This window comes from Leucoraja erinacea, unplaced genomic scaffold, assembly GCF_028641065.1.
Source record: "Leucoraja erinacea ecotype New England unplaced genomic scaffold, Leri_hhj_1 Leri_61S, whole genome shotgun sequence".
In the NCBI taxonomy this organism is placed as follows: Eukaryota; Metazoa; Chordata; class Chondrichthyes; order Rajiformes; family Rajidae; genus Leucoraja; species Leucoraja erinaceus.
Window position 1 is genome coordinate 71,512 of NW_026576531.1, and position 12,277 is coordinate 83,788.

A 12,277-nucleotide genomic window follows, 5' to 3' on the forward strand; every position below is an offset into this window, starting at 1 on the left:
CACAAATTCTGCGGCGCTACATACATATATACATATATACAGATGGAAGTCCGTGTTGGGCTGTGTAGTCAGTGCATGTGTGAATTTGAATTTATAGTAGATATAATTCTCGGAAAGCAACTATTCCTGAGTCTGTTTGTCCTGGATTTGATGCACCTATAGCGCCTTCCAGAGGGCAGCAGGTCGAACAGTCCAAACGCAGGATGGGAGCTGTCTTTGATGATCTTCTTTGCCCTGCTAAGGCAGCGGGAGGTGTAGATGTCCATCAGGGAGGGGAGAGGGCAGCCAATGATCCTCTGCGCTGACCTGCAACGTCACCCATTCCTCCTCTCCAGAGATGCTGCCTGTCCCTCTGGGTTACTCCAGCATTTTGTGTCTACCTTCGGTTTAAACCAGCACCTGCAGTTCCTTCCTGCACATGAAAGTTCAAGCCTGTTTCAGTCTTCACAGATGCAGCCCAGACACAGGCTGTGTCTCACCGAGTCTATGCCCACTCAGCACCTATGTTTACACCAAAGCCATTTTATAGGTTCTATTTTACGAATTGGATACAGCTCCAGCCTAGACCACAAGATAAGAATCATGTGTATAAAATAATGAGAGGAACAGATCGGGTAGACACAGAGTCTCTTGCCCAGAGTAGGGGAATCGAGGACCAGAGGACATAGGTTCAAAGTGAAGGGGAAAAGATTTTATAGGAATCTGAGGGGCAACTTTTTCACACAGTGAGTGGTGGGTGTATGGAACGAGCTGCCAGAGGAAGTAGTTGAGGCTGGGACTATCCCAATGTTTGAGAAACAGCTAGACAGGTACGAGGACTCTCTCGAACTTCTACAGGTGCACAGTAGAGAGCATGCTGACTGGCTGCATCATGACTTGGTTCGGCAACTTGAGCGTCCAGGAGCGGAAAAGACTACAGAAAGTTGTGACCACTGCCCAGTCCATCATCGGCTCTGATCTCCCCACCTTCGAGGGGATCTATCGCAGTCGCTGCCTCAAAACGGCAACCGACATCATCAAGGGCCCACACCATCCTGGCCACGCACTCATCTCTCTGCTACCATCGGGTAGAAGGTACAGGAGCCTGAAAACTGGTACATCCAGGTTCAGGAACAGCTACTTCCCCACAGCCATCAGGCTATTAAACACAACATCAAACAGATTCTGAACTGTAACAGCCTATTGCACTTTATCTGTTTCTTTATGTGTGTGTTGAATTGAATTGAACTCACCTGTATTTATGCTTACAATATTGTGTTGTGCTGCAGCAAGCAAGAATTTCATTGTCCTATCTGGGACACATGACAATAAATGAACTCTCTTGACTTGACTTGACTTGGATAGGACAGGTTTCGAGGGATATGGGCCAAATGCAGGCTGGTGGGACTGGTGTAGATGGGACATGTTGGTCGGTGTGGGCAAGTTGGGCCGAAGGGCCTATTTCTGTGCTGTATGACTCTAGTAACTGAACGATGCAGCACAGACACAGGCCCTTTGGCCCATCGAGTCTATACACTCCACTGAGCACCCATTTTTACACAGTGCCACCCAAAGCACCCAATTTACTCTGCCACATGCCCATAAACTACTCCCTACCACTCATAGAGTCTTCTTCTTCTTTCCAGTCCATCTTGTTACAAATGTTGACCTCGCTGTCATCGTCCATCCTGAACAAGGACGCAAACTTCCGGCGACATTCAGTGGGAGCCATCGCTTGTCGCAGTAGATGATGGTGGTAGCAGGGGTCAATGAAAGAGCATTCACGTCAATCGCGGCCCTGTTGCCACCAATCTTTCCCCCACCACGCACAAGGAGCGACAAGACAGACACCATTGTGTGCAGATGCCAAGAAGTGTGTTCAGCTCTGGCAAAACAACAACTAATAACGGGATACTGAGTTGGATGATCAGCCATGATCATATTGAATGGCGGTGCAGGCTCGAAGGGCCGAATGGCCTACTCCTGCACCTAATTTCTATGTTTCTATGTTTCTATAATGTGTGTGTGGACTCAATAAGATGGTTGTAGCAGAATTATCTCGGGATACTTGCAGTTTGCAGTCCCGCGATGTGTACACTTCTGCAATGGGGCCACTCATGGAGCCATGGAGCCGTATAGCACGAAAACAGGCCCCTTAGGTCACTGTGCCTTTTATCTGCCTTTGGCCCAAATCCGATATGATATGGCTCTTTATAGAAACAATAGTGGCGTTTTAGAGGCGTTTGGATAGGCACATGGAAGTGGAAATAATAGCGGGATCTGGATCATGTACTGGCAGATGAGATCAGTTTAATGAGGATGTACAAGGAATGAGTGGGGTTAACATATGATGAGTGTTTGTCGGCACTGGGCCTGCACTCGCTGGAGTTTAGAAGAATGGGGTGACCTCAGTGAAACTTACCAAACAGTGAAAGGCCTGGATAGAGTGGATGTGGAGAGGATGTTTCCACTAGTGGGAGAGTCTAGGACCAGAGGTCATAGCCTCAGAATTAAATGGCGTACCTTTAGTAGGGAGATGAGGGGGTCATATGATGCAGCAACAGGCCCTTCAGCCCACCGAGTCTGCGAAGACCAGCAATCACTAGCACCATCCTAGTACACATGAGGGACAATTTACAATTTTACCAAAGCCAATTAACCTGCAAACTTGTACATCTTTGGCGTGTGGGAGGAAACCAGACCCTGTAGGTCTTTGGAGTGCAGGTGGAAACCAGATCACCCGGAGAAAACTCCCACAGTCACATGGAAATGATGTTTCCACTAGTGGGGGAGTTTAGGACCAGAGGCCACAGCCTCAGTGTAAAAGGACGCACCTTTAGGAAGGAGATGAGGAGGAATTTCTTTAGTCAGGAGGTGGTGAATCTGTGGAATTCATTGCCACAGATGGCTGTGGAGGCCACCAATGGATATATTTAAGGTGGGGATAGATAGATTCCTGATTAGTGTGGGTGTCAGGGGTTATGGGGAGAAGGCAGGAGAATGGGATTGTGAGGAAGAGATAGATCAGCCATGACTGATTGGTGGCGTAGACTTGATGGGCCGAATGCTCTAATGCTGCTCCTAGAACTTGTGAAATAGGCATGATGTTCAGCACAATGGGTGTAGGCCAAAGGGCTGATTGTTGCACTGTAGTGTTCCAAATTCATCCAAACCCTTCCTATCCATGTATCTGTAAATGTTGTGACCGGCCATGTTGTGAGCGGCCATGTTGGGAGCGGCCATGTTGTGAGCGGCCATGTTGTGAGCGGCCATGTTGTGAGCGGCCATGTTGGGAGCCATGTTGTGAGCGGCCATGTTGTGAGCGGCCATGTTGTGAGCGGCCATGTTGGGAGCGGCCATGTTGGGAGCGGCCATGTTGTGAGCGGCCATGTTGTGAGCGCCCATGTTGTGAGCGGCCATGTTGTGAGCGGCCATGTTGTGGGCGGCCATGTTGTGAGCGGCCTATTCCTGTGCTGTTATGTTCCGTGTTCATCCAAACCCTTCCTATCCATGTATCTGTACAAACATCTTGTAAAAGTCATACTTCAATCTGTACCTATAGCTTCCGCTCACTCCGAAGAATTCATTGTGGTCGATGAACTGACTAACACTGGAATGCGGGAGGAAAGTGGAGCATCCAGAGTAAACCGCGAGGATCACCAGAAGTATTTGCAAACTCCACAAGGGCAGCAGCGGAGGTCAGGATCGAACCGCTGGTGGAGTGAAGCCCAGGCCCCTGATGGTGAGAGGTGGCAGCCGCCCCCCCCCCCCCCCCCCCCCCACGGCAGCTCGTCCACGCTACCCCCAGTTTGTATTTAGTTTAGAGATACAGCGTGAAACTGGCCCTTCGACCCACTGAGTCCGCGCCGACCAGCGATCGCCCATTCACACTCGTTCCAAGTTAATTCCTGGGATGGCGGGACTGTCATATGTTGAAAGAATGGAGCGGCTGGGCTTGTACACTCTGGAATTTAGAAGAGTGAGAGGGGATCTTATTGAAACATATAAGATTATTAAGGGTTTGGACACACTAGAGGCAGGAAACATGTTCCCGATGTTGGGGGAGTCCAGAACCAGGGACCGCAGTTTAAGAATAAGGGGTAAGCCATTTAGAACGGAGACGAGGAAACACTTTTTCTCACAGAGAGTGGTGAGTCTGTGGAATTCTCTGCCTCAGTGGGCGGTGGAGGCCGGTTCTCTGGATGTTTTCAAGTGAGAGCTAGATTGGGCTCTTGAAGATAGTGGAGTCAGGGGATATGGGGAGAGGGCAGGAACGGGGTACTGATTGTGGATGATCAGCCATGATCTCATTGAATGGCGGTGCTGGCTCGAAGGGCCGAATGGCCTCCTCCTGCACCTACTGTCTATTGTCTATCCCACTTTCCCATCCACTCACTACACACAAGGGACAATTTACAGAATCTCAATTATCCACCTGGATATGCAGGCAATGGAGGGACACAGATCACGTGCAGGTAGATGAGATTAATTTAATGGACAATAGACAATAGGTGCAGGAGGTGGCCATTCGGCCTTTCAAGCCAGCACCACCATTCACTGTGATCATTAGCGTGGCTTTATGTTTAGGTTCAGGTTTATTGTGATCACACATTCTGTAACACAATGGAAAGTTTGGTTTGTGACAAAGACATTTGTGGCCCTTGTCCAATCATCTGAAGAAGGATCCTGAGCCGAATCGTCACCTATCCATGTACTCCACAGATGCTGCCTGACCCGCTGAGTTACTCCAGCACTCTGTGAAACGTCACCTATCCATGTTCTCCACAGATGCTGCCTGACAATAGACAATAGATAATAGGTGCAGGAGTAGGCCATTCGACCTTTCCAGCCAGCACCGCCATTCAATGTGATCCTGGCTGATCATCCACAATCAGTATCCCGTTCCTGCCTTCTCCATATATCCCCTGACTCTGCTATTTTTAGGAGCCCTATCTAGCTCTCTCTTGAAAGTATCCAGAGAACCGGCCTCCACCGCCCTCTGAGGCAGAGAATTCCACAGACTCACAACTCTCTGTGAGAAAAAGTGTTTCCTTGTCACTGTTCTAAATGGCTTACCCCTTATTTTTAAACTGTGGCCCCTGGTTCTGGACTCCCTCAACATCGGTAACATGTTTCCTGCCTCAAGCATGTCCAAACCTTTAATAATCTTGTATGTCTCCCATCCTGTCCAAGTCACCCCTGCACACTCATAACATAGACCCACTGAGTTACTCCAGCAGTCTGGGACTAATGTTGATGGGGTATGTTGGTAGGCGTGGGCAGGTTCGGCCAAAGGGCCTGTTTTCATGCTGTAAGACTCTGTGACTGAGCATCTGCAGTTCCTTGTGGCTCCATTTAATATCTCTGCCTTTACGATTCTATTGGGTCTTTCTCCATGTGATGTTGGGCTGTGGGATTGACAGGAGTTCCATACGGGTTCATCTAGATGTTTGATTAAGGCACCTTCCTTGCTTTAGACTTTCTACTTATCTTTGCCCAGAAACCGTCCAGCTGAGCTGCTGTAAGTTTCAGTCGCCTCTGAAAACCTTTTATATTAAGGACACATAAAGTCCACACGCTGCATTGCCCTCATAACCGAGTTCAATCCCCTTTACAGAAATTGCACTGGATTAGTGAGGCATGACGGTAGGTGCTAAAACCTTATTGACCTCTTTATGGCCTCAGCACTGATGTGAGCATGGATGGAATTCCATTGAATGCTCCAGTGCATTTAACCCTGCCGTAAACGTGCTCCAGAGGTGATCAGCAAGGCACAATACAAAGGGCCTGTCCCACTTAGGCTATTTTTTAGGCCACTGTCATAGTTGTAGCATGTCAAACCGGCGACTATGACATAAAATGTAAAATTTAACAACAAAAACAACTGGTCAGCACCAGCGACAACCTATGTCACCCGGCAACAACTACGACAGCACCTACATCAGGAGAAGCCAAGCGACGCTCATTGGCATCAAATCCACTGTCGCCGACTGTCTCTGAAAATTTTCCAACATGTTGAAAATCCAGTGGCAACCAGAAAGACGCTAGGACTCTTTGGGCGACTGAGGAGACGACTCACGGCCGTACATGCGACACCCCGGGACCGTGTGGCGACAAGCCTACTACAGACCCCCGAATAGTCAACGGGAATTAGAAGAACAAATGTGCCGGGAGATTGCAGACAGCTGCAGGTCAAATAAGGTTGTTGTAGTCGGGGCTTTTAACTTTCCCAATATAGACTGGGAAAATCAATAGACTATAGATAATAGACAATAGACAATAGGTGCAGGAGTAGGCCATTCGGCCCTTCGAGCCAACACCGCCATTCAACGTGATCATGGCTGATCAACCCCAATCAGTACCTCGTTCCTGCCTTCTCCCCATATCCCCTGACTCTGCTATTTAGCCCTATCTAGCTCTCTCTTGAAAGCATCCAGAGAACCTGCCTCCACTGCCCTCTGAGGCAGAGAATTCCACAGACTCACCACTCTCTGTGAGAAAAAGTGTTTCCTCGTCTCCGTTCTAAATGGCTTACTCCTTATTCTTAAACTGTGGCCCCTGGTTCTGGACTCCCCCAACATCGGGAACATGTTTCCTGCCTCTCGCGTGTCCGAGCCCTTAACAATCTTATATGTTTCAATGAGATAGCCTCTCATCCTTCTAAACTCCAGAGTACAAGCCCAGCTGCTCCATTCTCTCAGCATATGACAGTCCCACCATCCCAGGAATTAACCTTGTAAACCTACGCTGCACTCCCTCAATGGCAAGAATGTCCTTCCTCAAATTAGGTATAGACTCAATATAGACTGGGAAAATCATAGTGTGAAGGGTTTAGATTGGATGCAATTCCTCAAGTGTTCAGGAGAGTTTTCTTAAACAGTATGTGGAGGCCCCCACATGTGAGAGGGCAACACTGGATCTAGTATTGGGAAATTGGGAAGGGCAAGTGAATGAAGTGTGTGTGGAGGAGCCTTTTGGATCCAGTGACCACAGTTCGATTAGGTTTCAGATAGTTATGGATCGGGACGGAGAGGGTCCACATGTTAAAATGCTCAACTGGGGTAAGGCCAACTTTGAGGCTATGAGAGAAGGTCTCGCTTAAGTTGGTTAACTGGAGCAGGTTATTTGAGGGGAAAGGAACATCGACCAAGTGGGATGTTTGTAAAAGTGTTCTGACGAAAGCTCAGGATATGTACGTCCCCGTTAGAGTGAAGGGCAAAGCAGGCAAACATAAGGAAGCTTGGCTGACGAGGGAAATTGAGGCATTGGTCAAAAACAAGAAGGATGCATGGGACAGGTATAGGCAACTGGGATCAAGTACATCCCTGGAGGAGTTTCGGGAACTAAGGAGCAAACTGAAAAAGGAGATCAGACGGGCAAAAAGGAGCCAGGAGATAGCTCTGGCAGATAGCATTAAGGACAATCCCAAAATAATTTATAAATACATAAGGGGGAAAAGGGGTAACTAGAGAGAGAGTGGAACCTCTCAGGAATCAAAGCGGTCACCTCTGTGTGGAGCCACAGGAGATGGGCAAGGTCCTCAATGAGTGTTTCTCCTCTGTATTTACCGAGGAGAAAGACAGTAGGATGGAGGAACTTGGGGCAGTCACTGGAAGTGTCTTGAGAGCAGTCAGAGTTACTGTCGAAGAATTACTTGAGGTACATTCATGTATGAAGGTAGACAAATCTCCATGGCCTGATCAGATATATCCGAGGACAATGTGGGAAACTGGAGAGGAAATTGTGGGAGCCCTGGTTGAAATTTACGAGTCGTCCTTAAATTCAGGAGAGGTGTCGGAAGACTGGAGGGTGGCAAATGTTGTACCTCTTTTCAAGAAGGGCTGCAGGGAAATGCTGGGAACTATAGGCCGGTGAGCTTAACATCTGTAGTTGCAAAGTTACTAGAGAGTATTCTGAGGGATAGGTTATTCAGGCATTTGGATGGGCAAGGGCTGATTAGGGACAGTCCGCATGGTTTTATATGTGGGAGGTCGTGTCTCACAAATCTGATTGATTTTTTTGAAGATGTGACCAAAAGGGTTGATGAGAGCAGAGCTGTAGATGTTGTGTACATGGTCTTCAGTAAGGTGTTCGACAAGGTTCCGCATGGTAGGCTGCTCGGGAAGGTTAGATCGCATGGAATCCAAGGAGAATAGCTGAATGGATAGAAAAATGGCTCCGTGGAATGAAGCAGAGGGTGATGGTGAAAGGTTGCTTCTCAGACTGGAGGCCTGAGACTAGTGGTGTGCCTCAGGGTTCAGTGCTGGGCCCGTTACTGTTTGTCATCTACATCAATGATTTGGATGTGAACATACAGGGCAAGATTAGCAAGTTTGCTGATGATACAAAAGTTGGTGGTTTTGCAGACAGTGAAGATGGTTGTGAACGATTGCAGCAGGATCTAGATCGATTGGCCAGGTGGGCGGAGGAATGGTTGATGGAATTTAATACACAGAAGTGTGAGGTGTTGCATTTTGGGACGTTGAACAAGGGCTGGACCTACACAGTGAATGGTCGGCCTCTGTGTAGTGTTGTAGTGCAGAGGGATCTAGGAGTACAGGTGCATGGTTCTTTGAAAGTCGAGTCACAGGTAGATAAGGTGGTCAAAAAGGCTTTTAGCACTTTGGCCTTCATCAGTCAGAGTATTGTGTATAGAGGTTGGGAGGTCATGCTGCAGTTGTATAAAACGTATTGTGTTCAGTTCTGGGCACCATGTTATAGGAAATATATTATCAAGCTTGAAAGGGTTCAGAAAAGATTTATGAGGATGTTGGCAGGACTCGAGAGTGCGAGCTACAGGGAGAGGTTGACTAGGCTGGGTCTCTATTCCATGGAGTGCAGGAGGATGAGGGGTGATCTTATAGAGGTTTACACAATCATGAGAGGAATAGATGGGGTAGATGAACAGAATCTCTTGCCCAGAGTAGGGGAATTGAGGACCAGAGGACATAGGTTCAAGGTGAAGGGGAAAAGATTTAATAGGAATCTGAGGAGCAACTTTTTCACACAAAGCATGGTGGGTGTATGGAACAAGCTGCCAGAGGAGTTAGTTGAAGCTGGGACTATCCCAACGTTTAAGAAACAGTTAAACAGGTACATGGATTGGACAGGTTTGGAGGGATATGGACCAAACGCAACCAAGTGGGCCGAGTGTATCTGGGACATTGTTGGCCGGTGTGGGCGAGTTGGGCCGAAGGGCCTGTTTCCACGCTGGATCACTCTATGACTCAATGACCTAATAGCGATCTCAGCCAGGACACATTTTTAAAAACAAAATTTGATGACATTTTCCTGCCCCCACTGGTTATAGAGTGGACTTTGATTTTCTGCTGTACAGCAGGTCAGACAGCATCTGTGGAGAACAGCATCTGTGGAGAACATGGATAGGTGACGTTTCACAGAGTGCTGGAGTAACTCAGCGGGTCAGGCAGCATCTGTGTAGAACATGGATAGGTGACGTTTCGGGTCGGAATGTTTTTCAGTCTTATCAGGTCCGAGGAAGGATCCCATCCCATAATGTCATCTGTCCATGTTCTTCAGGGAAGCTGCAGCATTATGTATCTGTTTACCTTTATTCTCGCCATATTTTCATCAATTCCTTCTAGATTCTACCACTCCTTGCTCACTTGGGTCAATTTACAAAGGCCAATTAAACTGCAAACCCACACATCTTTGGAATGTGGGAGGAAACCGGAGCACCCGGAGGAAAACCACGCTGTCACAGGGAGAACGTGCAAACTCCACACAGACAGAGCCTGAGGTTAGGATTGAAACTGTGTCTCTGGTGCTGTGAGGTAGCAGCTCTGCCCGCTGTGCTGCCGCCTATCCCTATGTGGTGGCAGAATGGTTCTATTGGGCGGCTTTGTAGCGCAGCGGTAGAGTTGCTCCCTCACAGCGCCAGAGGCCCGGGTTCCATCCTGAGTATGGGTGCTGTCAGTACGGAGTTTGTAGCTTCTCCCCGTGACCCACGTGAGTTTTCTCCGAGATCTTCGGTTTCCTCCCACACTCCAAAGACGTACAGGTTTGTAGGTTAATTGGCTTTGTGTAAAGATTGCAGTTTTCCCCCAGTGTGTAGGATGGTGTTGATATGCGGGGATCACTGGACGTCATGGACTCAATTGGCCAAAGTACCTGTTTCCGTGCTGTATCTCTAAACTTAATTAAACTTGGGTGTCAGTTGGTCATGATAGTGGAGTTAGATAGAGCTCTAGGAGCTAGTGGAGTCAAGGGATATGGGGAGAAGGCAGGCACTGGTTATTGACAGGGGACGATCAGCCATGATCACAATGAATGGCGGTGCTGGCTCGAAGGGCCGAATGGCCTCCTCCTGCACCTATTTTCTATGTTTTCTATGATGACGATTTTGAAGCTGCGATCAGGACAGCGACACTAATCTGCAATTCCGGATTGCTGTGCTGTAATCGGGAATGGTGTGTATGCTCCCAGGGAAATCTGCATCGGGCCAATGGCTGAATCACCTGTGAACAATGAAGCTGTGGGCAATGTACCAGAGGAATGCTGATCCCTCTGAATCACATTTAAAGCGCGGTCTCCTCTCGGCAGAGGAAGGGAGTACGGTGGGCTGCGTTTCCAAAGGAAGCGGGAGGTTATGGAAATTATAGGAGTGTTAGTTATCAAAATATACTATGATTGGTGAGGGTGCCAAAGCAAGCAGAGAGGGCGATATCATATTTATCCAGGAACTGCTACCTAAACACTGGTCAGATTGGATCAGCCCTTGTGGCAATTAATCTACATTGATCTCTAGGGTACGAACACAATTATTATTGCATTACTTTCAGTGCCTGTCCCACTTGGCAACTGTCGGCATCATTGACTGACATATCAGGTCACCGAAAAAGTCGCCCATGGTCGCGGCGTGATGGCGTATTGACACGCGGTGCCTCCTAGAGATGTCGCAACATTTTTTTTGTCGCGGCTAGATTTTGAAATGTTCAAAATCTTCCCGTGGACCCTCTTACGCCAGTCAATGACGCCGGCAGTCGCCGAAATAAATCGCCATGTGGGACTGGCCCTTTAGGTTCAGTATCACCCTGGTAAGATTTAAACATGTGTAGGAAGGAACTGCAGATGCTGGTACTCAGCGGGACAGGCAGCATCTCTGGAGAGAAGGAAGGGGTGACATTTCGGGTCGAGATCCTTCTTCAGACTGAGAGCCGGGAGATATAGATGGTACTACTGAGAGATATAGATGGTACTTAGGAGGAATGGATGGAAGATTGGCAAAAAGCAATGATAATTGAGGAAATGTGAAGCCCACAATGGTCCATTGTTGATCTGTGGGGTAGCGGATAACGAGTATACAGACTGGGGAACTCAACAGAATGACAATAAAGGTACAATGATGACTCGGGACAGAGAGAGGGGGGATGCAGGGGTCACTTGAAGTTGGAGAAAGTTTACTTCTTCTTGCGAATGAAACATGAACCACAGGAAGAGTTATATCTCAAGCCGGGTGCTGAGCAGCCAGGTTGTTGTCTCTGTTGGTGTCAATGTCTGCCAGGCCCTGACACAGCTCCATTTGGTGGGTGGGAGAGCGGGCACCCAGAGATGACATGGTTGGCTGGATGGCTGGAGAAAGTAAATGACAGATACGTGGATAGGAAATGTTTAGAGGGATATGGGCTGAACTTGGGATTGTGAACAGAGGCATCTTGGTTAGCATGGACGATGTGGGTCGAAGGGTCTGTTTTAGTGCTGTAGAACGGCCTATCTCTATAATTGTAAATGCAAAGGCAGTTGGCATAGATGTGGTGGCCCGTAACTTTGTTGTACAACTGTATGACTCTGTGATCATCTCACTGCCATCAAAATGGTGGCGCAGCGGTAGAGTTGCTGCCTCACGGCGCCAGAGACCCGAGTTCCATCCTGACTACGCGTGCTGTCTGTACGGAGTTTGTATGTCCCCCCCGTGACTTGCATGGGTTTTCTCCGAGATCTTCAGTTTCCTCCCACATTCCAAAGACGTACAGGTTTGTAGGTTTTCCAGGTGAGGCAGAGATTCACTTGCACCTCCTCCAACCTCATCTACTGTATCCGCTGTTCCAGGTGCCAACTTCTCTACATCGGCGAGACCAAGTGCAGTCTCGGCGATCGTTTCGCTGAACACCTCCACTCAGTCTGCCTTAACCTACCTGATTTCCCGGTTACTCAGCACATCAACTCCCTCTCCCATTCCCACACTGATCTTTCTGTCCTGAACCTCCTCCATTGGCAGAGTGAGGCCCAGTGCAAATTGGAGGAGCAGCACCTCATATTTCGCTTGGGTAGTTTACAC